Below are 23373 nucleotides of genomic sequence, written 5' to 3' on the forward strand. Positions count from 1 at the left end.
CAGTACCACTAAATCATATGATGCGCCTATTTCATTTTTTTTATATACATCCAATTAGCATATGCGATGGGTATCACGGCGAAGGCTTAACACATCTAGACTCGACTCATAACCGGGGGGAACTACTTGGTCACGTCACCACTTCATTACCCAAACCGAAACAAATTTCCTAGCCACATCAACCAATCTTCTAATTGAGTAAAACATACACCTCCTTGTCACGAATACAACCATACACTATGTGCGACGTGAAATTTAATGAACGCCTAATGGGTATTGACTCACTTATAAACATAGGGAAGCGATGACTACTTTGGCATGTCACCACCTCACCTCACACGCAAAATCATTCTTAATTGGACTGACCAATTTGAACGACTGTCCTTCCAATTATTAACATATACCACCTTTCTAGGTTATTTGCATGACAACATAGCATAGGTTAAATCTATTTATCTCGGAAGGCTCTAACACCGTTCACACATAACTCACCATTTAGGCCCTACTAATAATTCATTGCGAACGACACATATTAAATCTACGGGCTAACTCAATTGGAACACAACATATGACATTCACGTTTTTAGTTTTATCGCATAACAACGCTTAATCTAATACATCATGGACACTGACGATGCCTACCATAATTCCACGTTGCTAACACAACCAATTACGACCTACCACCAAACATTTCAACCATAGAGGCGATCATTTCCCTAACGTTCTACACCAAATCATCGTTACCAATTATTATGTGCATAGCATCTAGTTAACCATATTCGACAAATACAGTCTTCGAGCACCCTTCACACGATTATATAATAGCGACCTAAGCGTCGTGTTACACAATACATGTACCTTTCCTCGTCGCGAGTATAACCATATTACGGCATATACCTGCACACCTCAAATAAACACCTTACGTCATCACCATAATACACCACGGCACACACACATACGTGTACTAATTAAATCCTCGCATCCCATGTATTTCCAATTTACTCATCCTATTAAACAACACAACACGTTTGCTTACCTAAACGTTAAGGCGACCTTGCTACGGCATATAACCAAAACATTTTTATACCCACACACATTCCAACACCAACGTACACCACATGGACCAAAATATAATTGTACAAACTACAAATCGCACGCATCGAACAACCTCTTGTTCTCTAACCGCAAATGTGATCCTACCAAACATATAAAAACATTCGAGTTCTTGTTCTACTTCATTTTCTTCTATATACGTGTTCATTCATACAATTTATTTTCACACGCATATAAACACGCAGGCACATCATCGACCGAATACGTAAGTAAAATAAATCACAATCATACAAGGCGAACAACCTGGCCGACTCGTGCCGCGCATGCATGCCATTAGTTTTGGGCTCTTTGCCGACGAGCGATGCGCAAGGCGTGACGTTGACAAGGGCTGCGATTAAACGACATACACAATCATTACACAATTTATTATGTGATTCATTGGTGCGGCCTTTTAATCTAACACAAAACGCACGGGGCAGCAGGGAGCTCACCGCGGGTTTCGACGACAACTCGTAGGCGCTGCGCAGATCGGTGGCGTCGCGCAAGCGCTGCGCAAAACACCAGCATGACCACATGCAGCCGGTTGCGCATATCGTCGAGCAGGTAGTACGCGCGGTGGAGCAGCGGCTAGGTTGTCCCGACAGCAAGCTTGCGAGGCCAAGCTGAGCAGCGAGAACACCAGGACGCCGTGGGGGCTTGCTGTTTTGGGGAGGGCGCCGGTAGAGAGAGGAGGAACAGGGGGTGTCGGCATGGAGCTTCAACAGGGGAGCACCATGGGAGTAGGGAGGGCGCTGCAGCTGGGGAAGTGGAGTTGCTGCTTGGCGCCATGTACAGCAGAGAGAAGGAGGAAGGGCGCCATGGGAAGCTCGCCTGCAGGGGGTTGCTCGCCATGGAGAGAGGGCGCAGGGGAAAGTGGAGTCGGTTGGAGCAGAGGGAGTATGGTGTTCAAGGAGCTAGGCGCCATGGGGAGAGGGAAGAGATCCCTGCTGCTGGCGCCAGGAAAAATGGAGTCCACGCCATGGCTGCTGAGCGCCTGCTCCAGGGGAGCTCGACCAGCATCCAAGCAGGGAGGTGGAGGCCCGCGCCCATGGAGAAGAGGGCCTGCTGGGGAGGGGATGAGCTGGGCGCCATGGATCAGAGCTCGCCCACGCCATGGCTGGCCGACGGCGAGGAGCTCCTGCGCGCAGGCTGCTGCGTGTGGGAGAAGAAGGCAGGGAAAAGGAAGTGGCGGCTAGGAAAAATGCAGGGGTGGGAGTGAAAATTTGCCAAGTGAGCACCCCTATTTATAGAAGATGGCTAGGGTTAGGGTTTCCTTAGTGGGCCAACTGGGCTGGGTTGGGCTGGCCCAAACACGTTATCGGGCTGCGCTAATTTATTTTCCGGAATAAAAATGCTCTCGCGGAGTTCGTCACTACGGAGAAACAGAGCGAAAAGAGTTCGGACGAACGGAAGGTTGAGCGATTAATTCGGTCGAGAGTCTAAGTTGATTTTGCTCGAAAATAATTACCTACGCGTGATTCGAAAATAAATCGTCCTGAGATTCGATCGGCTTTAGATTTTTAGTCGGAGCAGGCGAATCGTGATAATTTAAAATTGCTGTCGATACGGGATTTTGAGTTCAGTTCGGACATGAGATATTTGGCCGAGTCGGATAAAATTGGTTAGATGACGACACTTAAGTATTCCGTTTGAGAGTACGGACTCAGATTAAAATAGTCGGACATCGATCGAAGTCCGAACGATCAGATTTAGACACAGCTCGACTAGCAACTGTCGAGCGTTGATTAAATGAGCTTTCGACGAGATTTTATAAATCGAGATTGATCAGCGAGTTCGCATTCGTGCCGAGAACTAAAAGTTTTAACAGGCTCCAAATTCGGCCTTCTGTGAAACTGAATAACTCCGAATTCGGTGAATCGTGAATGAATAATCTGGATAATCAGAGATAGACACGATCAAGAAATAGAAATTTTTACTGAGCATCCGAGATTAGGATAAATCTCCCGACATAGCACGAAACTGACACCTGGGGTGTCACAGTTATATGCCGTAGAAAGAAATTGGTACACTCAAATACCATCCAAAGTATGCTCGGTTATACTTTATTACTCATGTCAATTTAGTCCTCGATGGTGGTAATACTGATGGTTTGCCCTTCCATGCGGCCATTATATCTTAACATGATATCTCCCTCCCCCCTAATCCCTCCGACAGTTTTACTTTTTATAGTCCCTTGTTGTGGCCTGTATGAGGCACTAGTTATGGTAACCTTATAGCATTCAAATTTTGTCCTCAAATGCTTGACATTCTCACTTCCTAATGCACATTTTTCTTTTCCCAATACACCTTTCTTTTTGTCCAATCCATCTTTATGTCTACTCCTTAAGGTTCATTTTGGTCTTTTGGCTTCACCATTGGTTTTCGTGCGAGATCCTAAAATGTCATCTAATGCAGGACAGGAGTAGGTGTTTTCTGTTTCATGGGTCAAGAAAACTTGTATTCTAATTTCTAAAGATTCTGAGTTGGCACATTGTGCTTTCCGGGTCCGATTAAGACCTTTTGTCAATTATTCTGCATTGGTAGCTGACTAGCTATGGATATTGGGTGCATGACTCACTTATTTAAGGGATTCAGACGGACTGCTTTAATCTTGCCAGAGATGCAGTCTGCCTAACTTCTATAATAGCAAGAACGATCTTCAGTAATCGGAGTTATTAAAACTCCACCCAGTTTGGGTGCCTCCTCGCAATTTGTGGGCTCGGGCCACGCACGTGTCGACGCGAGCCCGTGCTTCGGAAGCGAAATTTTCTTTGATTCAATGAGACCTTCGTCATGTCCACGGTTCGCCCTTCCCTGTCCGACTCGGACCCACGACCATCACCCATCCAGATTCATGTGTCGTCCATCCCTTCACGCTGCTGCCTCCTCCTCCTGACCTCGACGCCGAGTGCTGGGTCGGGTTCGCGCTCGCCATCGCCTCCACAAGCTGTTGTGGGAGCAAAATCAAACGAATTTCAACAGCTCTTTGCTTCACTCACAGTGCAAGTCAGGGCATAGCTCCTGCAAACTATTCTATATTTTTATCAAAATAATCTATTGTGTCTAGCACCATTTTTTCTTATGTACAACTTGTGTTTAGTAACTTGTATTCTGCGGTGGTTTTTGACAATCGAGGTTTTCCCTGGTAAAAGTGCATTTCTTGTGGTTTGAGTTGAACTTATTCCTGATAATTGCTTCTTTTCTTATTAATGATTTTTTTCTTGTCAGGAACGTCTCTGGTTATCTGGAGTTGGCAGTGGCCTTTTCATTCATGGTTGCCTGCACTCATCCAGGTTGTAGCAATATCGGTCTCTAGGTGTGTGGGGGAGGAGATGGATGTTACTATTAGGGAAGAGGTGTTTAGCAGGCATGTTAATTTCAGGTATATTTTCAACTGCGACATGTTATACAATGTATAAGTTCTAGCAACTACCACTGCAAATGAAGATTTTTTTAATTCCAGTTTGGTATGCACCATTATAGATGTGGTCACTCTAGGGGTAGTTGCAATTCTCAAATAGTTTGCTTAAAATGTGTGGCCAGGGCTAGGTCACTCTCAAATATTATTTTACATTAACTCTAGCTTCAAGAATGGTACTTTATACATCCATTAGTTCGCCTAAAATGTGTGGGCATTATGTAGAGATGTGCCAATATATAAAATAAACTTTTAAGCTCAAACAACCCCTTTGATTGATGTGCCACTGCTGATGCAGTAGCGTTATTGTGCCAAATGGATACATGAGGATTAGGATGTTAATCCAAAGTAGGTGCACCCCATGATTAAGCTCCTATGTCTAGATATGTATATTACCTATCAACAAATCTTGGCATCCAGGTTTAAACTCCTCCCGCTGCTCGCCGATTTAAAGGTACGCACCTGCTGTCGAACTATGGCTCTAACTGATATAGCTTTTAGGCCCAACAACACCTACCACTGCTTATCATGCCATTAAATTGTTTGATGAAATACCAATATAATATAGTAATGTGTCATATATCAGTTCAGTTTGAGTTGTAGTTGTAACTTGAGAACATATATTTTGTGTCTAATAAGTTATGATTTTTTGTTGCTGTTCTTCCCTTCTGCAAAACTTCATATCTCCTACCTCTGCGATTCTAAAAAGAAGATTCAGGTCCCATTTGCCATAGTGGATCCGTTTCCACTGTAGCTATTGTTTTTGTTTGTTCTCTAGCAAAAAAAACTTAGCAAATGCTTATAGGAATAATGAGTTATCTTGGAAGATGATTACTTAGACAGGTGCATGTTTATTTCAGAGCTTATTTCAACCATTTAACTATGTGTCCAACCATTTTGGGCTGGTAACTTCTTTATTGAACCAGTATTTTGTCATTAAATTTACTCTACTTCAGAAAACTGACAATGATCATTTGTCTGCTGAGGTGTATGTGTTTGAATAGGTCATTGCTGATCATTTGTCTACTGAGGAAGTTGAGGATATAAAGGATATGTTTAAGACTATGGATACTGACAATGATGGAATTGTATCTTATGAAGAACTGAAGACTAGAATAGCAGAACTCCGAGAACAGCTTCTAGGCTGAATCAAGGAGGAGCTCTGCCAAGTAGGTATTTTTATAGAGACCTTAACTTTTGCTGATTCCATGAAGTGATCACTTATCAGTCCTCATAGATCCAGGAGTGCAGGAGGAGCTCTAGTGCTCTACCAAACACGACCCGCGCTGCCCACCCGCGCGACCCGCCGCACGCAGCAACTGCGCCCGCCGCGCGCGGCACCCACGCCGCCCACCGTGCCCCTTACCGTGCCGCCGCCGGCCCGCCCACCATGCCCGCCACCAGCTCGCCCACCGCACCGCCGCCAGCCAGCCCATCGCGCTACAGACGCGCTACCGGTACCCTCTCCCTCTCCGCCCGGAAGTTCTTGGGTAACCATCGCACTACTGATAACCATCTCCCTCTCTGAGATAAATGTTTAAACTTTTATTTAGGGTCCATACTTTTAAGTGTTCGATCCCTTCAAATGCTACACTTCCAAGCAATGCATAATGTATTAATGTGGGACTATGGGCGTTGGAACGTGCGTGTTGACTAGCTTTGATTAGCTTGTCGATATACATACTTAGCAATCTATTTTTTCTTCTCCTTTCAAATGCTATGCTATTGCTGCTGCTGTTGGAGTGTACCATTTAACTTGATATATGATTTAATTGATGCTTTGTGTGCATAAATCGTCTACAGTTACCATTTGGACATTTTTAGCCATGTTTGAGAGATGTGACGAAGTTTGGATTTCACTTAAAAATACAGGTCCAGTTGATGTTTAATGTGCCTGAACTACAGTTGCAGTCATAAAGCTCAAACAATCTTGAGCATTTGGTTTTACATTATATTCTCTGGTTTCTGTTTTTGTGATTTGTGTTCTGATGATGCAAACACTTCCATTTTTGTTACTCCTGCACAAGATTTCCTGCACAACCAACTGTATTTTGAATTCTTTTTGTTATTTGATCCAGGGAGTGGACACAATCAGGCTCTTGCGCAAGTATCCCCTGAATTTACTACCTATAGTTTCAAAATGGACTTACCCAAAAAATATTTGCACTAAGAATATTTATGTTTGTTTAGTTGGTCTGGAAAAACCACAAGATCAGTTTAAGCATTGCTTCCAAATGCCATTAAATATTTATCTTGACTGAAAATTCACACACAAGAATAGTAATATTCTATGACCAAGTGACTGTAGTATGAAGAAGCATGTGTCATTTTCCTGATTAATTTAGTTGGTTCAACTCTGTTGGGGTCCCAAGTCTTGGTCAGAACTTGATGTAATTAAACTTCTTTAGACAATTGAGTACCTTTCTATGTGGATTTACATATCCCTTTGCTTATTTAATAACTTCTGCAAAATTTGAATCCTAGGCAATGTCAACCTCAACACCTTGATGAACATATTCAGTGTGCTTGGTGCTGGTGGTGGCCTTGGTGGTCGAAATGCTTCTAATGGTTAGTTCAAAGTTGAACTTTCAGTATTAGGGACAAAGTTGAACTCTCATTTGTCCACACCTCCTTTTGTTGGCAGTTCAAACAATTATGATTCCTACAACTTTTTTATACTTTTAGGTCCCTTTATGTGGCACACATGAATACCTACAACTCCATAATGTTGCTGAATGATTAATTATGGAATGTGGACAATGCAAGATGCATTTTGAGTACCCTTTTGATCTGGGTCAGGCTCAATTTGTGATTGTATTGCAGTATTTCTGTCCATTTCATTTTTAACACTGACAAAGTTGGGTATGCAGTTGTACATTAGTCAAGTAGCCATGTCTCATAACATGAATACATTGTTTGGCACTTACTTTCATTAATGTAAACATGTTCCTTGCGGTTACCGTAATATCTTGTGCTCAAATTATTTAGTACAACAATAGTATGCTTATCTTATTTAAAACAATTATCGCTTATATGATCATGTAGAATATTTATCTGCTTCAGAACCAGTATTTTCACCTTAAATTTGATCATGTTGCAATATCCAAAAGGCTAACATTCTACAAATATTCTAAATTGTTGTTTACCACGCGCGCATGGTCGCGCGTAATACACTAGTATAATATAATTGCTAGTGTTGGCTGCAGTTTATATATCGACCAATGCAAGAACGAATATATATAGGTTGTAGATGATCTTCTTGGTTCAGCTGTTCTTGCATGCATAATTAATATCTTTGTGTACATGTGATTTAATGCCAGTTGTATATTTATGAGAATTTTGGTTTATTTTGTAGGATTCCAGCTCTCATCAAGTGACTCCTCCCCCTCACGATGACTTTGCGGACAGATGTCTCAATTCTAGTGGTGGAGCTACGAACAACAATCTGATGTCCTAATTGAGAGCGATGGAGCTAATGTTTGAACTTGTGTGTTTGAACTTGTGAACTACAAATGTGAACTATGGATGTGAACTTGTGTGAATTTGTGAACTTATGTATTTGGACTTATGTGAATTTGTGAACTTATATATTTGGACTTGGGTGAATTTGTGATATGAACATATATCAATGTGTTTGAAATCTGTATTGTATGTGATATTCTGTGTTGCATGTGATATTATGTGTGTCTAATTTTTCATTTCTGTATTTTTTATTTTTTTCTGGAAAAGGGTTAAGAACGTGGGTACCCATGTTCTTAATGTTAAGAACATGGGTACCGTCGAACTTAATGGGCAGCCCTCGCCGACCCACGCAGGACCCATAAGTTCGATGGCCACGTGGCCCCATCGAACTTAAATGTAAGAACGTGGGTGTCGTCGAACTTATGGGAAAAAATTTGATGGCCCCCGTCGAACTTAAAAACCCACATTCTTAATGTTAAGTTTGACGGTACCCACGTTCTTAATGTTAAGTTCGTCGGGGCCGTCGAACTTACTTCTCTAAGTTCGTCCAAAAATTGTCGTTGGCTATATTCGTCGGTAAACCCACATTCTTATGGTAAGTTCGACGACCTATTACATTAAGTTCGACGGTTTTTCACCCACGTTCTTTAACCAGTTTCCTGTAGCCTACGGACTCTGTTGCTTCGGCAAGCCACTCTCAAGCCTCCTGGGCCCAGCTCCCACCACCACCACCGCTAGCACCTACTCTAGCCCGAAGCTAGCAGCCAGAAGGGCACCAACACGCTCAACAGCAGCGCGATTTTCGGGAGGAGTTCGAAGCTCACACAGTTAATAGCACTGTGCCTGAATCCAAGCACATCTACTGAAGAATATCCTACCTCTGGTGCATCTTTATCTTTTCTACCATTTTATTTTTATTGTATGAAAAACAATTCATGAAGGATTGAATTCCAATTTCATGTAATAATATTGAACTCATATCATCGAATGGGATGCTTCCTCTTAACAAGATTCTGAAGCTACAAAAGTTGTTCCTAAGGGAGCGCAGAGTAAGTTCTAAAGCTACAAAAGTCGTTCCTAAGGGAGCGCAGAGTAAGTTCCGAAGCTCAGAAGTCATTCCTAAGGGAATGCAGAGCCAAAATATCACTGAAATAGAAGGTGAAGAAGCTCCAAAGTCGTCCCTAAGGGGATGCAGAGCTTAAATGCCACCGAAATAAAAGGTGAAGAAGCTCCAAAGTCGTTCCTAAGGGGATGCAGAGCTTAAATGCCACCGAAATATAAGGTGAAGAGAATCAAAAGACGTCCCTAAGGGGATGCAGAGTCAGAGTGTTTCCGTGTGGATATGTGTCTTCGGCATAAACATCATGATGCATCATATCATTGCATCATTTCGCATAGCATTACATCATACATCATGTCGCATCAACAGCAAGATTGAGCACGAAGCAAACCTTCGGTAATTACATGATGAATGAAAGTGTCGGAGCACGAAGTAAACCTTCGGCAATTACAATCTTACCAGGAAAACTTTTGTCGACATCATGCAAACAGTTGTGCCATAGAAGGGTTTTTTTCTTTACGAAGCATGAAAAGAAGGGAAGGTGATTTTTCGCCGAAGGCTAAAAAATGGTACGTACGCAAATTTCATGCACTACAGGAAACGCATAAATTTTCGTGGGCCTGGATATTTTCGTCGGCCGGCCCATAAAAATACGGAAGTTATTTTCATCAGCCTCGTGACCGACGAAAATGTGGAGTATTTTCGTGGGTCGGGGAATATTTTCATGGTACCGACGAAATAGTTGCCTATTTTCGTCGAACATATTTTCGGTGGCTATTTTCGTCGGCATGCCGACGAAAATAGCCTGTTTTCGTCGGTTTACGCTTATTTTCGTGAGTTTTTGGCCCACGAAAATTTAGGTGTTTCCTGTAGTGATGCATCACAAAGAAATATATTACACTAATGTACACATGGATATACAATGTTTAATTTGCACGAATATTACATCACACAAATGTTACATTTCTTAGCTACACAAAAATCTAGTCTTCCTTGAAAATCTTCTCAGCAGCTTCGTTAAGAAGTTTGTTGACAGCTTCGTCAACAGCTTCTTCAGCAATTCTTATAGTTTCTACCGTCGCCTTCATGGCTGGATCAGCTTCGAGATCATATGGCTCAGGTGGCGGTGAAAGTTCAGCTACAGTAAAAGTAATAAGTTTTTAATCTAAAGCCAGAAAAATACTAAAGCTACGAAACAGTTAAAATACCTATGCACCTAGCGCGCTCGGCAGCCTCTTCGACTCGCTTGGCTTCTTCTCAGGCTTCATAAGTTTCTTTCTCATTCTTCATTATAGCTTCATGGGCTAGTTCTCGGTCGCCTTTCATCCAAATGTTGGAGTAAAAATTTCCGCCCATCAGAGTCGCCTCAGCCGAAGGATCCTTCGTGTTCTCCACAGTGAAGACAACCTCCGTCTGGGTTGTAGCTTTAACGTGTTCGCAGCCAGATTTTTCCAAAATTGCTGCAACCCCTCTAGCACCGGCAAAAGCGCAGAAATCACCGCGATCATTAAGGATCTCTTCAAAAGCTTTGGCTTCTTCACCGATCCATTCGATGATTCCTTCGAGATCGCCTCTAATAAATTTCTACTCGGATGAGTAAGCACCCACCTTTGCAGAACTGTCTTTTAGCTTCTTGGCACAATCCAAGGATTTTTCGTAATATCTCTCCTTCGATTCTCGAAGCTCAACTACATTCTTTTGCAATCTTGCGCTAGTCCACTCGCTTATTTCCTGTTTTGCTTTAACCACTTCAAAATCTTGATTCTTCTCGGCAAGTTTTTTCTTCAAGTTTTCAATTTTGGCTCTATGAACTTCGGACTGCGCGGCAAGATTGGCTTCACTAGCTTTGACTCTGTCTACTAAGGAAAGTAGAATTTTATCTTTCTCTGCAGCTTCATTCCTCAGTTTGTTAACCTCTGACCGAAGGTTACCAAGGGCTATTTGGCAACTTTCATCCTCAGCATTCTTTTGTGCTCTTAAAGCGTTGCTCAAAATTAAGCCCTACAAAAAAAGGGGGAGACAAAGGATCAGCACAAGAGTAAAAGACACAAAAATAATCTGCTTATAAGTCAATAACTTTTGTACCTTCAAACTATTGTACGCAAGGCTATCTGCGAGGTCATCCTTCGACATAGCAGAAAGGCCAACTTCAAGATTCGGAAATCCTATGTTTTTTGCCATCTCCCGGCATACAGATATTTCCTTGTTGTCTGGGAGGCAGTATAAAAAGTCATCTTCGTTGGTGCCATTATACACCAAGGCCCCTTTCGGGTACTTCCATTCCCGGGCATAATGTTTGGCTTCCACAATTTCCTCTTCCAACAACTTTTTACCCGAAGCATGTCGAATAATGAAGTCTAGCTCTTCACTAGATGCTTCAGGAGTCAGAGATTCAACCTCGGGCGCATCTTCTTTCTCTGGCACCAGACCGATGTCTGAAGGTCCTTGTTCAATACTCTGTCTAGTTCAACAGGCTTTGTTTCAATGGGCACTGAGGGCCCAGCTTCGGCTTCAGCACGAGCTGTAGAATCTTCGACAGTCTCCTTTGCAGAAGCAGGAGTCGATGCCCTTGTCGACTCTAAGACAGTGTCCAGCACGCTAGCCATCCTCCTTCTCTTGGGAGTTATTGCAGGAGCTCTGGGCACCTTCGACAACTCCGGTTTCGGTGGTGGGCTCAGGATTTTCCGTAAACCTGCCGATTCTCCTAGCTCTGGCTCTTCGACCGCTTTTTCTTTAGCTTCGGCAGGATGCTTCGGCGCTTCGGTCGATTCGGTTTTCTCCTGCCCTATTACTTACGGCACTTCAGCCAATTCCCCCTTGGAACCGACAATAGCGAGGTATCCTAGATCAGCGGTGGAAGTTGTCCCCTCACCAAGCTTCGACACCCTTGCTGTTTTAATGTATCTAGGCCAATGCGTCAAAACCTTAATTTTCTTACCCTTTGGCACAGCAGAGATGGCCGAAGTAGCAGCTTTCCTTTTCTTTCCCTACTTTTGCAAGGGATAGCTATAATCTGGGTATACGAAACCAATAACATCAAAAACTCTGTTTAACCTTTTCTTGCCTCGACCTCCGAAGGCTAAGGTCATGGCATCATCTTTGTCCCTTGTGTAGGCCCCAAGCAGCTCGTCGCTAGTTGCCTCAACACAGTTCAGCCAGTCATCATTCGGCTCAACAAACTGATCTCTGTATCTGAAGGTATATTTCAGGTAAACCAAACCGCCGTGACTGGACCCGGCAGCATCTTCCTTTGACATCTCCCAGTCACTCACGAGAGGCCATACTCTGTAGGAAATGTGCTCTTGGACCAAGTCTCTTGTGCCAATCAAAGTGCATACAGTGTTAAAAATCCTCTGACATGTTTCTATTTCATTTCCAAGTGCAGTGGCTGGTCTTCTAATGCCGAAGCGAGACCAGATAGGGCGTTGGATAATCCTTTTTATATCTTCCCTTTCAACTAAGTTATTCTTCACATAAAACCATTCTTCCATCCAGGATCCTGGCCACCTCTTCCGAAACGTCGGAACTGGATAGCTCATGTTAGAGCGAGGCACGAAGCCGTAACAACCAAAATTATTGTGATACTGTTCCTTCCTAGTAGCCTTCGTTTCGTAAGACAGCTCATGCATATTGCAGAAGCATTTTGCACTTGGCTCCAGTCCTTGGCTTCTCATAGCCCAAATAAAAACCCCCATCCTGATGATGGCTTCGGGGGTAATCTGATGAAGAAAAATTTCAAAGGTCTTCAACACTTCAACCAGAAATTTACTTAACGGCAACCGAAGCCCAGCCATCATGATGCTCCTGTAAACAACCACTTCATCTACTTCGGGTGCAGGGGCGGCGCTATCCCCTCCAACTCTCACAATGAAAATATCTCAGAAATATCTCCCTTTCATAGCATCAATTTGACTCTGCTTGATGGATGATTTTTCAAAGATGGTGTGACTTGGCCGCCAGGGCCGATTTTTGGCATCTTCATCTTCACATTCCACATCAAAGGCTTCGCTATCGCGAGAATCTTTAGAAAACCCAGCTAGCATTTCATTTGTAATCTTCTATGTGTTTGTCTTCTCCATAGCCTCGTAAAAAGTAGCTAGAGCATGATCAACAACCTACTTCTCTTCAGCCATTTGGTGAGCACTTGTGCAAATGCCGAAGTTCACAAATCGAGCGAGATCTAACAGAGCAAGAAAATTCAAGCTTCAAAAATAGCACAAGCGATTCAAATGGCGCATCAAATGCTATCACTATGGGTTCCTATTTATATGCCCAGTGCATTGCAACTTGGAGGGCCCTACATGTCATTGACTTTCGCTATTCTAGCGAAGGGAAGGTGTTTTTTTGGACCTTCGGCTAAAGGCCTTCGATCACGTCGCAGTCTGAATTTGTTAATTGCAAAAACAATATAATACTGCGAGGGGCTACTGTTGGGGGCCTTCCTCTTCAGAAGGTCCTCAAAAATTTAAGTCTTTCAGTGTAACATAGATTGCCATAGGAGGCTTCGGCTTTGAGACGAAAGCGTGCATGGTATGAAGGTGCGGTCTGAAGGAAGGATAAACTAGCTTCAAAGCTGTGGCTGAAGAAGCTTCGACTTAGCACGATGACGATGGTAAAAGATGAAACCGACCTAAAGGAGAAAAGAGTGCTTAGTCCTCGACAGCCTGGTCAACAGTAAATGTTAGAGACATGAATGTAATTTTATCTAGGCTGCGTTCTGTGCCTATAAATAGATGAACAGTAACCCCGTACTGTTCACGTTGAATTGTGAACACTCTTGCATCACTCTTGCTTTTCCACCTTTTATCAAGTCGAAGGTATAAATGTAATATAAATATCATTAATGTTCATTCATATTTATAAAATGAGGATATAAATAATATAATGATTTGTGATGATTGTTTATATTCTTTTGTATTTCATATGTCCCTATTTACATTTTGTCCACTGAAATGATGAAGGTATGTCCTTCATGACCTTCGTCTGAAGATCATTATATCCCAAGGGAGATAATGCTTCAAAGGACGAAGGTCTCTAATCGTTAACAATTGTGTTGCTTTGTTCTTGATGTATATCATCCGAGAACAAGGAGCAACAACAACTATCTTATGTTGATCATTGAAGAACTTAACAAAGTCCCTAGAACTGGTTTGTCAAGAGACTTTCCTAAAGATAGGATTATGATATAGCCTAATATACTCCTCAAAAGAAGGTGACTCAGCAAAATTATGAGGAAGATCAAGCCTAGCAAATGTCACACCCGGATTTATAGGGCAAACCCGAGCGCGAATCAAATGTGTGTTATGATCAAGTCTCACACATATGATGACTCATGGTACAGAAACAAATGTCACATCATTAATTTATAATGGAGTTCTATAAAAATAGTTAAATAATTACATCATACAAAGACAAAGATCCAGTAACCATAGTTGACTGGGAGCGACGGCCTAGACCTCTCACGGACTCATCGTAGCATCATGCTCCTTATCTTGTGGTACCTGTCCTTGACCTAGGGGAGATGTGAGTACAACAAGGGTGATCTCACATACGTTCATCGCTCAACGAGTTGTGGGTAATGTGAATGAGCTCACTTATAGTGTGGCTCATGTGAAGTGTAAGGCTTACCAAAGGAGATGGTAAAAGTTGAGCATTGCTTTAAAAGTTGGTCAAAGTTTTATTAACAGTTACTAAGTATAAATATATACCAACCCAATTAAATAAGAGATCACAATTAATAATAACATCCACAATGCAATGCATATGACAGATTAAGTTTAGTTCCATAAGTTAATCATGCGAGAGTCCTGAGTCGCTCTTGACCGTGAGAAGAGCTGATATAACAGTTTTACACTCTGTAGAGCTTGCACATCTTTACCCACAAGACGTGTTTCCCAATTAGCCAGGGTTAGCTAGACCCTTGGACACTTTCAAGGTGAATGGCTAGGGATCGACTGTGAGGCCTTTCTAAAGTTCCTCTAGTTCGAGAAAACCTTCTACGGATTCAGGAAGAAGGAAGCATAGGAATCTCTCATCCAAAAAGCCATCACAGCAGTTCGACCCGACGACCTCCCTATACACTACAGCGGCGCCTCCCCGCTTGCCCCTTTCGGGTAAGGTAATCTTTCCCTGGCTCTCCTAATTACATGGCCAAGAGCGTCTCATTCCACCCTTGTGGTAGCACTGTTATCTCAAGTTAAGCTCCATGTTCCAATTAACATGATAATCTTATCATGAACAATAATTAAATGAACAACAATATTAGAACATGATCATAATTTAGATGTAATATTAATCCCAAAACCAGGTAGAGCAACAACAAGTCTACCCAATAGTTCATTGGTTTGCATGGTATGGGGTAAACAAAACTAGGGAAACCTATTAGGTCCCATCAAATTAACCTGAGCATATCATAGTGATTAATAGAGAACATTATTAGATAAAGAAGAGTGATCAAGGGCACAACTTTCTTGTGACTTGAGATTCCAGTTACTTCACTAAGTTGGTCTTCAGATTTCTCGTGACCTCACTTCTATGCGTAGCAATACATACAATCAAACAAATAGTGGGTATGGTAACATTACACCAAAGCATATAAACAAACAACGTAAGAATGTCCTACGCGCTGCTACGAGATCGTAGGTTCAAGAACCATTAAAATCAGAGTTAAAACGAAAAAGTAATGGGTAAAACAATATTTTAGGCACAATAAATCTAATAGATGTTGCATTTAAATTAAGCATGTATTGAGTTAAAATATCTGAGTTGATATTAATCAATTTAGCAATTATTTATAATAAGAGTAGGTTACAACTATAAATTAGATTAACTAGATTATCTAGCTAATTAACATTAATTAATTAATTAAAACATGTGGAATAATTAAAAAATGTTATTACTATGTACGTAAAAATTAATATGAAACTAACACAACTTGAACAGCTTAAAACAAATTATTTGACTAGAAGATATCACATTTTTAATAAATTAGTAGGGTTGCACAGAAATAAGTGACATGACGGTGGGAAAGGTTTGTTTACAAATGTATGACCTAGCTGTTGCCAACTTATCATGATTGTACTTACTGTTAAATTTGTGTTGTATAGCAGTCTTGTATGTAAAAAAGGGTATGTAGTGGTGGTTATTTATAAGGTGGAAAGTGTCAAGCCTATCATACGAGAAAGACCCCTAACCTACCTTGGTTGTTGCTGGTCATCTCGGTTTTTGTTGGTCAACTCGGTTTTCTATTATGAACCGAAGATCCGATCGATGAACCGGAAGCGCGGTGACGAAGTTCTCACGAGCTGGTCACGATGATATTCTGGACTGCCCTAGAAGATGAATGGACGGTGAGAAATTACTCGTCGAAGTTGTCACTAGAGTCGGTGAGGAACTCGAACTTTGACGAGCTGGTCATAGCGGATTATTGCTACGAGCTTAACTTGCGGCGGCGAGGTTCGGCCACAGAGTGGCTATGCTAACGAACGCCATCGTCGCACTAGAAAAACTTGAGGAAATTACTACTTGTAGCATTAGATGTTGTACCTCGAGGCGACACACGCTAGTAACTCCTCGACATGGCTGGCATGCTGTTGACAACGAACGACGGAGTTGCTCCGATCTGGCGACCCTGGCAACAAACTTTCTCATACGGCGCTGGTTAATTTCTCAACGAATTAAATAGCGCAGGTGATGGTTCGACCGCTCATATATACTTGTGGATGGGATCGATTCCGGGCGTTCGATTGGCAGGAGGCCTGACAGTTACGCGGTGGTCTGTTACGATCTGCTATAGTGCCGGTTTGTTACGCGCCTACGTGATGTCTTCATGAGGAAGAAAATATCTAGAGCGTGGGCCCCTGGATCAGAGACGCACAACCTCCCGGCTTGGATGCACATCCGAGAGGTTGAAACGGACGACCACAAACTTCAGCCCAAATGGAAATGAAACAATTAAAAAAAGAATAGATGAGAAGGTGTGGGGAAAAAGAAGTGTGGGCCGGTTTGAGGTTATCTTTTCCTATTCCATTTAATCCTTTATTTTATATTTTCCTTTCTTTTCTATATTCCTTTGTGCTTCCATTTCTAATCTTAAAATTCAAATGGAATTCAGATTTCAATTTTGCACCTCAATGCAACAACCAAATATCCAGCATGAGTTGTTCGTCAAATATATTTGTGTATATATATTAACTATTTTGTTTATTTTGACAAATGCCTCAAATATATAGTACACACATAATTATTTTAAAGTAAATTCTAATGTGTAGTGTTTATTAAGGAATACTTTAACTTAATCTTTTTTTTAAAATAGTTCTGAATTTATAATTCAACAAAGGATAATTTAATTCATATGAGGATCTTTTTATTTAATCCTTATTAGAAAACACATTCATTTAAATCTCAGAAATAATTCTTCCTAGATCCTAAAATTAATATTTTGGAGTGTTATAAATTCTACCCACCTTAAAAGTATTCTCGTCCTCGAGATTGGTAAGAAAGGGGATATAGAAAGAATGGTTTGTAATTTAGCTTTTAGTTTCTAATTAGTTCAAAAATCAAGAGTCCCCCCTTTCTATAATAATCATTAATGGGTGATTAGGAGAGTATATGTATCTAGCCACTTATTATGTGAGATAAGAGATGTATATGTTGGGGTAACAAGGATTATGGCAAGGAAAGACTCCATCTTGGGTGGTGATGCATCTGAAAATATGGTTTGACTTTTGTCCTTCCTTGACGAGGTTGATATTCTCTTCTCGGGTCTTGGTGTTATCATCCAAGTTAAGGACATTCGGTTTTGGTGTTTCCTTCTGGGGTTTAGGTATGTAGATGGTTGTGAAATGTGATATAGATGAAACATGGTTTTTTTGGTTTTTAGGTTGGACTAGATAGGTTAGAATCTTGTTTGAAATAGATTGGGGGCGAGAAAGGTTATGGTAAGGGAAGATTTCATCCTGGATGGTGGATCCTGACTTTTGAAGATCTTTTCTGGCTTATGTTCTTCATTGCCTTGATGAGGTCGATCACCTTCGATCCCTAGTCTTGACGTCATCATCTCAGCTAGGGACATATAGTTAAGATAGCTTGTAGATAAGAACATATAGCTAATAGGTAGATGGCATAGGACGAGTGTGCTATGGCCAAACCTGGTCTAGTTGCTTTGTTAGGTTGGCTAGGTACAAATCTTTAGGAACATGTAGATTAGGTGGGTAGGTTAGAATATTTTGTTGTGAAATAGATAGTTTAGGCAACCTAACAAGAATATATAGGTTAGGTTGTTTGTGTATTGGTCGACTTGGCCTAAGGCACCAATTTAGGTTAGGAGTAGGATCTAATCTACTTTACCAATATCAACTAACATGTTTAAGTAACTCACCTTAGATTAAATGTGATCAAATTAGATGGGTTCTAGATTAACTTGGTAGGACTAGATTAGACTTATAAGATCTAATTAATTTATTTTGGACTAGATCATGGTTGCTACTCTAGGGTGGGATAGGTATGCTTATTAGGGCAAGATGAATCTATAAGGATAAGATAGAATCTATTAATATGAGATGGATCTACAGATCTGTTTTATGGGGGATATTCTATCTTTATAAATATATTGTTATGCCTATATGTATTTAGATGCAATTGTGGATATTACTCCACAACCCATCACACTCAATCAAAGAACCAAATCAAACAGGTATAATAAGAACAAACATTCAAGTGTATATATACCTACAAAAATAGTTTGTTTTGTTCCTAAGATTAGGTTTCCTATTCCTAAAGGTCACTTTAGGTACATAATTTCAAAGTGTGAATCCACTTTTGTCTTTAGAAGAGAAAAGGTAAGAGTAATCAGAGTAAAGCAGCAATAGATGAGAAATATTAGGGAAAGTTTAAAAAGAATCAGAGTAGCAAAGGTAAGTAGGTAAGGGTTGTCCAGTTCTATCTAGGTTCGTCCTACAATCAACATTGCTCTGATACAACTTCTGTCACACCCAGATTTATGGGGGCAAACCCGGGCACGAATCAAATGTGTGCTAGGATCAAGTCTCACACATATGATGACTCATGGTACAGAAACGAATGTCACATCATTAATATATAATGTAGTTCTATACAAAATAGTCAAATAATTAAATCATACAAAGACAAAGATGCAGCAACCATAGTTGATTGTGAGACGACGACCTAGACCTCTCACGAACTCATCACAGCATCATGATCCTTATCTTGTGGTACCTGTCCTTGACCTGGGGAAATGTGAGTACAACAAGGGTGAGCTCACATACGTTCATCGCTCAACAAGTTGTGGGGAATAATGTGCATGAGCTCACTTACAATGGGGCTCATGTGAAGTAAGGCTTACCAAAGGAAATGGTTAAAGCTGAGCATTGCTTTTAAAGTTGGTCAAAGTTTTATTAGCAGTTACTAAGTATAAGTTGATACCAACCCAAATTAAATAAGAGATCACAATTAATAATAACACCCACAATGCAATGCATATGACAGATTAAGTTTAGTTCCATAAGTTAATCATGCGAGAGTCCTGAGTCACTCTTGACCGTGAGCACGACTGATATACCAGTTTTACACTCTGCAGAGGTTGCACATCTTTACCCACAAGATGTGTTTTCCGATTAACCAGGGTTAGCTAGACCCTTAGACACTTCCAAGGTGAATGCCTAGGGATCCACTGCGAGGCCTTTCCAAAGTTCCACTAGTTCGAGAAAACCCGCTACGGATTAAGGAAGAAGGAAGCATCGGAATCCCTTGTCCGAAAAGCCATCGCAGGAGTTCGACCCGAGGACCTCCCTATACTCTGCAATGATGCCTCCCTGCTTGCCCCTTTCGGGTATGGTAATCTCTCCCTCTTTCCTAATTACTTGGCCAAGGGCGTCTCATTCCACCCTTGTGGTAGCACTTTATCTCAAGTTAAGCTCCATGTTTCAATTAACACGATAATCTTATCATGAACAATAATTAAATCAACAACAATATTGGAACATGATCATAATTTAGATATAACATTAATCCCAAAACTAGTTAGAGCAATAGCAAGTCTACCCAATAGTTCATCGGTTTGCAAGGTATAGGGTAAACAAAACTAGGGAAACCTATTAGGTCCCATCCAATTAACCTGAGCATGTTATAGTGATTAACAGAGAACATTATTAGATAAAGAAGAGTGATCAATGGCACAACTTGCCTGTGACTTGAGATTTTAGGTACTTCACTAAGTTGGTCTTCAGATTTCTCGTGACCTCACTTCTATGCGTAGCAATATATACAATCAAACAAATAATGGGTATAGTAACATTACACCAAAGCATATGAACAAACAATGTAAGAATGTCCTACGTGCCGCTACGAGATTGTAGGTTCGAGAACCATTAAAATCGGAATTAAAACGAAAAAGTTATGGGTAAAAAAATATTTTTAGGCGTAATAAATCTAATATATGTTGCATTTAAATTAAGCATGTATTAAGTTAAAATATCTGAGTTGATATTAATCAATTTAGTTATTAATTATAATAAGCATATGTCACAACTATAAATTATATTAACTAGATTATCTAGTTAATTAACATTAATTAATTAAATAATTAATTAATTAAAACATGTGGCATAATTAAAACAATGTTATTAAACTTACACAAAAATTAATATGAAACTAACATAACTTGAACAGTTTAAAACAAATTATTTGACCTATAAGATATCACATTTTTAATAAACTAGTAGGGTTGCTCAGAAATATGTGACATTGACGGTAGGAAAGGTTTGTTTACAAATGTATGACCTATCTATTGCCAACTTATCATGATTGTATTTACTGTTAAATTTGTGTTGTATAGCAGTCTTGCATGTAAAAAAGGGTATATGGTGGTGGTTATTTATTAGGTGGAAAGCGTCAAGCCTATCATATGGAAAAGACCCCTAACCTACCTTGGTTGTTGCTGATCATCTCGGTTTTTGCTGGTCATTTCGGTTTTTTTATTATGAACCAGAGATCCGATCGACAAACCGGAAGCGCAGTGACGAAGCTCGCATGAGCTGGTCACGACGATGTTCTGGGTTGCCCCGGAAGATGAACGGACGATGAGAAATTACTCGCCAAAGCTGTCGCTAGAGTTAGGGAGGAACTCAAACTTCAACGAGCTGGTCATAGCGGTTTATGCCTGCGAGCTTAGCTGGCGGCGGCGAGGTTGGGCCACAGAGAGCGGCTATGCTGACGAACGCCATCGACGGACTGGAAAAACTCGAGTGAATTACTACTTGTAGCATTAGATGTTGTACCTCGATGCGGCACATGTTGGCAACTCCTCGACATGGGCGGCATGCTGTTGACGACGAATGACGGAGTTGCTCCGGTCTGGCGACCTTGGCAACAAACTTTCTCATACGAGTTGGCTACTTTCTCAATGACTTAAATAGCGCAGGTGATGGTTCGACCACTCATATATATACTTGTGGATGGGACCGATTCGGGTCCCTCTGCTGGTAGGAGGCCCGATGATTACGCAGTGGTTCTGTTACGTCTGCTATAGTGCCAGTTTGTTACGTGCCTATGAGATGTCTCGATGTGGAAGAAAATATCTAGAGTGTGGGCTCCTGGATCAGAGACGCACAACCTCCCGGCTTAGACGCACATGCGAGAGGTTGAAACGGACGACCACAAACTTCAGCCCAAATGGAAATGATACAAATAAAAAAGGAATAGATGAGAAGGTGTGGGGAAAAAGAAGTGTAGGCCGGTCTGAGGTTATCTTTTACTATTCCATTTAATCCTTTATTTTCTATTTTCTTTTCTTTTCTATTTTCCTTCGTGTTTCCATTTCTAATCTTAAAATTAAAATGAAATTCAGATTTCAAATTTGCACCTCAATGCAACAATCAAATATCCAACATGAGTTGTTCATCAAATATATTTGTGTATATATATATTAATTATTTTGTTTATTTTGACAAATGCCTCAAATATGTAGTGCACACACATAATTATTTGAAAGTAAATTCTAATATGTAGTGTTTATTAAGGAATACTTTAACTTAATCCTTTTTGAAAATAGTTCTGAATTTATAATTGAACAAAGGATAATTTAATTCATATGAGGATCTTTTTATTTAATCCTTATTAAAAAAACACATTCATTTAAATCTGGGAAATAATTCTTCCTAAATCCTAAAATTAATATTTTGGAGTGTTACAACAATCAACCTACACATATGAGTTCTAGCACGATCACGACAATAATCCCAATTACACAAAGAACCATCAGGGTTAAACTTAAGCATTGACTGCTTGCCATATTTAGCAAGCTTAACTCTACAATCACATTGATGCCTAAGGAAATGGCTAAGACCACTAGACGACACAACACTCAATGTACATTTGCACCAGCGACACTTACCACCATACCTGATCTTCTTACTGTCTACTGTTTTGTAGAGTGGTTCAAAATCCTGCCACACTTTAGATGTGCAAATTCTTTTTCGTTATTTACCATTAGCATCTGAAGTGGGAGCAAAACCATTGTCAGTAGAAGCACCCTCTTCAAGGTCAATAGGGGTGGCACTGCTACTATTGTTAATTGACTGAGATGGACCGTTCTCTTCACCAAACACAATCCTCGGACCATTGTTAATGAACTGAGATGGACTGTTCTCACCACCAACATCTTCATCCATCACAACTCAGAAAGTTGGAGGCTGGAGCACTTGTTCCATCGCTGTCAAGGTGACGCGCACCATTTCCTCATGGCCTACCAAATAAAACTTAGACAACTCAAGGTCATCAGTTCATCACAGAGTAATGCAAAGAGTAAACTCTAGTAATAACATCTAGTAGTAATTCTAGAAAGTAATAGCATCAAGTAATAGCAAGCATCTCATCTCATCTCTACAAAGTAACAACATCCAGTAATAACTCTACAAACCCTAAACTCGTCAGCTCATCCAGTAATAACTCTACAAAGTAATAGCAAGAAACTCATTGTATCTCTACAAAGTAACAAAAAGAATCTTACCTCTATTCATCTCATCACAACAGCAAGCAATAGCAAGCATCTAATCAGTTCATCCAGTAATAACCCTAAACTCATCAGTTCATCTCATCAGTAACAGCAAGCATACCCTAAACCCTAAACTCCAGGATTCCAAGAAAATCGAGAACACTTAGACAAATAAATACCCATGATTCTAAGAATATAGTTGTCATGATACATATGCCTCATGGCCAGCATCCCCACGGCCCCATGTCCCCATGGCTGGTAGCCCTATGCAATTATCGTAGGTGTCCCTATGCTTGGCAGCCCTGGCGAGGTGCCAAGTTCCATCCACAC

The 23373-nt window shown here is 40.8% G+C and overlaps 1 long non-coding RNA gene across 1 annotated transcript; it reads right to left on the minus strand.

Moving 5' to 3' along the window:
- Positions 1 to 19104: 19104 nt before the first annotated feature.
- LOC109944523 (uncharacterized) lies at positions 19105 to 21467 on the minus strand. The gene is made up of 2 exons (XR_002267586.2): positions 21329 to 21467; positions 19105 to 19279 (listed from the first exon to the last, which is right to left on the minus strand). It is a non-coding gene; the product is annotated as an uncharacterized lncRNA (long non-coding RNA).
- Positions 21468 to 23373: the final 1906 nt, after the last annotated feature.

This window comes from Zea mays, chromosome 2 (assembly GCF_902167145.1).
Source record: "Zea mays cultivar B73 chromosome 2, Zm-B73-REFERENCE-NAM-5.0, whole genome shotgun sequence".
NCBI classification, from domain to species: Eukaryota; Viridiplantae; Streptophyta; class Magnoliopsida; order Poales; family Poaceae; genus Zea; species Zea mays.